At 31.6% G+C, this 5,985-nt stretch overlaps 1 pseudogene; it reads right to left on the reverse strand.

Moving 5' to 3' along the window:
• Nucleotides 1-82: 82 nt before the first annotated feature.
• LOC120608320 (uncharacterized) lies at nt 83-201 on the reverse strand (annotated as a pseudogene).
• Nucleotides 202-5,985: the final 5,784 nt, after the last annotated feature.

Consider the following 5,985-nt stretch of genomic DNA (forward strand, 5'->3'; position numbering starts at 1 on the left):
TTTTTAGTTGAGGCAACCTTTGGTTGACCTCACAGATTGCAAGGACCTTGTCAACTTACAATCTCATATTTTTTATTTTTTACTCCTACAGCACCTGGTCTCCCTAGGTGGTCTCCCATCCAAGTTCTAATCAGGCCCAACCCTGCTTAGCTTCCGAGATCACAGGGGATCGGGCTTGTTCAGGGTGGCATGGCCGTAGACTGTCTTTGGAATTTTGATAGGGATTGCATTGAATCTGTAGATGTCTGAGTAGTATGAAAAAATTTTAAATATTAATTCTTCAAATTTGTTAACATGAAATATCTTTCCATTTATTTGTGTCTTCAATTTGTTTTCATCACTTTCTTATGGTTTTCTGTACACAGGTCTTTCACCTCTTTGATTAAATTTATTCCTAAATATTTTATCCTTTTTGATGCAACTGTAAGTGAGATTGTTTTTTTAATTTTTTGTTTCTGATAGTTTGTTGTTAGTGTGTTGAAACATATCTGATTTTTGTATATTGACTTTGTATCCTGCAACTTTTCCAAATACATTTATTATTTCTTTATTTCTAACAGCTTTTGCTGGAGTTTTTAGTGATGTATACACATATACATATATATGTAACATATTTAAGGTCAATGTTTTTATTGATTCTGTCTGAATGATTTATTTGTTGATGAAGTGGACTATTAAAGTCCCTTATTACTATTGTATCACTGTGCTTTTTTTCTCTTTAGGTCTATTGATATTTGCTTTGCATATTTAGGTACTCCTATGTTAGGTGTATAAATATTTGCAAATGCTATATCCTTTTGTTGAATTGACCTCTTTCTCATTAGTCATATCTAATATGTAATTATATATACATATATATAATTATGTCATCTATAAATAATGACAGTTTTACTTCTTCATTTCCAATTCGAATGACTTTTATTTCTTTGTCTTGCCTAATTATGCTAGCTAGAGTTCCAGTATTATGTTGAATAAAATTAGCAAGAGTGGACATTCTGTTTTTGAACTTAGAGGAAAAGTTTTCAGCTTTTCACCATCTAATATGATGTTAGCTGTGGGCTTGTCATTTATGGCCTTTACCATGTTGAAGTTTGTTTCCTCTGTACACAGTTTGTTGAGAGTTTTGTCATAAACGATATTTGAATTTTATCAAGTGTTTTTTTCTGCATCTATTAAGGTGGTTATCTAATTTTTATCTTTTACTTTGTTACTATGGTGTATCATATCAGTTGCTTTGCAGATGTTGAACCATCATCGAATCCTTGGATTAAATCCCACTTCATCATGGTGTATGATCCTTTTAATGTATTCTTGAATTTGGTTTCCTAATATTTTGTTGATGACTTTTGTCTGCATGTTCATCTGGGATATTGACCTGTAATTTTTTTTTTTCTGTTGCTCTTCTCTTGTGTTGGTATCAGGGCAATGCTGGCCTTAAAACATAGGTTTGGTAGTGTTTCCCCCATTTCAGTATTTTGGAAACGTTTTAGAGGAATTGATATTAATTCTTCTTTTTTTCTTCTTCTTCTTTTTCTTTTTTAATGTTTGGGAGAATTCACCAGTGAAGCCATCTGGTCCTAGACTTTTGTTTGTTGGAAGTTTCTTGAGAACTGGTTCAATCTTCTTTCTAGTAATCAATCTACTCAGATTTTCTATCTCTTCATGACTCAATCTTGGTAGGTTGTATATATTTAGAAATTTATTCATTTCTGTGTTGTCCAATTTATTGGCATATAATTGTTTATTGTTGTATCCTCTTTATATATATATATATATATATATATATATTTCTGTGGTAGTAGTTGTGATGTCTCCTTTTTTATTTCTGATTTTATTTATTTGAGCCCCATCTCTTTTTTTACTTATCGAGCGTAGCTAAAAATTTGTTTATTTTGTTTATCGTTTCGTAGAAACAGCTCTTAATTGTATCTTCTTTACTTTCTTTTGAGTCTCTATTTCATTTTTTTTTTTTTTTTTTTTTTGCTCTGATCTTTGCTATTTTCTTTATTCTACTAACTCGGGACTTTGTTTGTTATTCTTTTTCTAGATAGGTTATTTATTTCAGATCTTCCTTGTTTCTTAATGTAGGTATTTATCGCTATGAACTTCCCTCTTAGGATAGCTTTTGCTTCATTCCATAAGTTGTGGTATGTTGTACTTTCATTTTCATTTGTTTCAAGATATCTATTTTTTTCCTCTTGATTTTTTTTCACCCACTAGTTGTTCAATAGCATGCTTTTTAATCTCTGTGTATTTATGAATTTTCCAATTTACTATACTTTTATACCATTATTGTTAGAAAAGATAATTAATAGCATTTCAATACTCTAAAATTTAAGATTTTTTGTGGTGTAACCTATGATCTCTTCTGGAGAAGGTTCCATGTTTGTTTACGAAGAATGTTTATTTTGTTGATTTTGGGTGGAATGCTCTGCATATGTCTGTTAAGTCCATCTGATCTAATGTGTCATTAAGGCCAATCTTTTTACTGATTCTGTGTGGATGAACTATTTGTTTATGAATATTTGTTTAGGAATATTAAACTCCTCTATTATATTATATTGTTGTTTATTTTTCCCTTTAGGTCTGTTAATATTTGCTTTGCATATTTAGATGCTCCTATGTTGAGTGCATATATATTTTTAAATGTTACATTGTTTTGTTGGATTGATATCTTTATCACTATACACTGACCTTCTTTGTCTCTTATTACAGTATTTGCCTTAATGTCTCTTTTATCTGATATAAGTATAACCACCGCAACTTGCCTTAAACTTATTGTGTTTCAAAGTTATTTTAATTTAACATACCACTTGATTTGTTTTCTCGCTTTTTCCATTATGATTTGGCATTTTCTGATTAAATTGTCAAATGAGAAACCAGGAAATGAAAAAAGACCCACAGGTTTTTGTTTGTTTGTTTGTTTGTTTGTTTGTTTTAATGGTGAACTTAATTACTTTATTATGTAAGATTCTGTTACCATGTAACAAAAATGGTATATAGAATCCTATAGACCTGCATTTAAATGTGAGTACAAACTTTTACTCCTTATGTAAGTTTAGACACTAAGTCTAAATTAAACTCACTAAGTCTAAATTTTCTCATCAATAATTGTAACAGTTGTAGTCAATGTTTCCATTACATTTGGATGACATTAACTCAAACTTTCCTACAGGGGTCCCATTATCTGTTTTTCATAGCTCAAGGTATTCTCATGTTTCTCTTCAGCATTCCTGCCTCTAAATTCTTGCTTCTATTGAATTTGTTCAATTTCCAGATCATTTCACTTTTTAAAGCGTGTTGTCCCTTTTATGTGCAATTTGGCCTTATGCTAGACTATAGCTTAATTCCTTTGTTCTCTAAAATAAGTTTACAGAATTTGTGAGAGAGAAGAGCATATTTACTGAAGTATAGCAAGAAACTTAAAATTGATTTGAAGATATTTCCATACTTAGCAAATCTTTGGTCATTCCAGCCACAACAATTTCTCACTGGACATTTTATTTTTCTCTCAGGCTCAGCCTCTTACTTTATTGCTCAGTCTCTACTCCATCTTCACTAATTGGATTTCTTCTTTCTCTTGGGTCCTGCCTGCCCCCTAAATATTGAAAAAAATTAAGGACAACAAATTGCTTATTTATTTTTCTCTTTAGGGCTTCACTTTTTACCACTAAATCTGCCTATCAAGGTGCTTTCCTAAGTAAACACAGTTCTATTTGAGGGAGAAACATTTGGAGCAACTGTTAAAATAACCGTGTTTTTTTTTGTTTTTTTTTTGTTTTTTTTGTTTGTTTGTTTTACTGTTTATGTAATATACTAACCCATATTGATTAAACAGTATTTTAGTTAGGAGTAAATAAAATAATACAGATGAAAGTATTTTGGAAAGCATTTAATAAATTGTAAAACACTATATGATGTTATATATTAAGGGGAATGACTTGTGTGGAGTAAAAACATTTCTACCCATGATGCCAATGGTAGTTTTCTGTATTTTTAATCCTTTAACCCAAATACTTCTTCAGAACTTAGCTTACCTTTCCAGGTCAGAGAGTGACCTCAGAGTCTCCAAGCTTCTAAGAATAGCAAAAAAGAGATGTTTTTTTTGTTGTTGTTTTGTTTTGTTTTGTTTTTTTTCCTTTTGGAGAAAAGAAAGAATCCTCTCATTTGGAAAGAATGGGTCTTGTAAAGCCCCAATGAATAGATAAATCTTAGCATATTTGTTTCTCAACAAAATGCCCTCACAGCTGCTTACTCTGTTCTTTCTCGTTCACCACTTTTCAGTTCTCCTGATTACTTTTGGAGGAGAGAGGCATTTAAGTGCAAATGAACTAATGCACTTCCCTTTATCTATTGAGAATTTCCTTTGTGACTGAGAGGGTAAATGGAAGCATCAACAGTAGCTGGCAGGGTATGGGGTCTCAAAAGGACACTGCTATGGTTATTGGAAACCAAGAATTTGAATTTTCAAACAATAGTGTTGCCTGGAGCGTTCACCATTTTTTTGGCATAGAAGGGGTCAGTGAGTAAGTTTCAGTAAAAGGCCACAAGGACACAGTTTGTATTATATTAGCTTGAGAAAATAAACTATATTTAAATTCATATAGACAATATAGCATAGTCTTAATAATTTTATACAGGAAGGCCTTGCAAAGATAAAAAATTCAGCAAACTTCATCATTCATAAAATCCATCTACTTCAAATGTTCTTTGGGAGCAGCTATGGGGATTTCAATTCCAAGACAACATTGTCCTAAAGAGACTAGGTTGAGATTTAGGATAAAGAACACTATCACTCATTTGGCTTCATTTGCACCCAGGAAAAGAAAGTTAAAATAGACTGGTAGTGCCATTTGCAACAACATGGATAGACCTCAAGATAATCATGCTAAGTGAAATAAGCCAGGCAGAAAAGGTTGAAAATCACATGATATCACTTATATGTGGGATATAAACCTAAAAGCAACAAATGAGCAGGACAAACAGAGACTCATGGACATGGACTATAGACTAGTGATTACCAGAGGGTAGAGGGTGGTGGAGGAGGGGGATGTTAGACAATATAAAGAGGATCAAATATAGGGAGACAGTGGGAGGGTGAAGTGGGTAAAGGGGATCAAATATATGGTAGCTGAAGGAAACTGGACTTCGGGCAGTAAACACAATAGAATATACAGATGTCAAATGATAATGTACACCAGAAAATTATATAATTGTATTAAACAATGTTACCCCAATAAACTTAATTTAAAAAAATAAAAAAAAAATAGACTAGTAGCAAAATCTGGCCTCCTTTTGATTATTCTCACCTTTAGCCTTTCTCCAGGCGGATCAAAACTACTTGAGCCATTGAGCCGTTAAGATTTGGGAGCGCCCTCCAAATACAGAAGGCAGTGTGGTACAGAGAAAAGATCATACACTTTGAAACTAAAAAGTCCTGTGTTTTACCCTTGGCTCCAACAAATATTGGTGATGAAACCATAGATAAGTAGTTTAACTGAGACTTAATTTCATTATTTGAATAATAATACTTCAGCACAAGCTTCATGGTATATATCAGTAAACATTGTATTCTCTCAATTACATATGTACCGAATCTCGCTTGCAATGCTCTTTATTTACTATATAATAATTTGTATATGTTCATTTATTAATATCCAATTTCTAAAATTTTTTAAGCCAATTTATTTTATCCTTGTGTATTCAATTATAGATAGTATGGCTTTAATCTTGCTGTTCTCTTTTATTTCTTGAGCTCCATCAGTTTGATTTTATTTTTCTATATTCTGATACTTTTAAGTCCCTTTTGGTGCTAATTTTGAGAGAAACTATAATATCTATAATTTATTTGAGATTATAAAGAACCATTTGTCAATAATCTGCATTTTCTTGGGCAATTTTTTTTACAGTGCATGTTCTTATGCTTATTTTCTCATGCTTCTTTTCTTCCTTTACTTTTGCAGTTTGTGTGCAAATATTATGTAT

The sequence above is a fragment of the Pteropus medius genome, unplaced genomic scaffold (assembly GCF_902729225.1).
Source record: "Pteropus medius unplaced genomic scaffold, Ma_sr-lr_union100, whole genome shotgun sequence".
NCBI lineage: Eukaryota > Metazoa > Chordata > Mammalia > Chiroptera > Pteropodidae > Pteropus > Pteropus medius.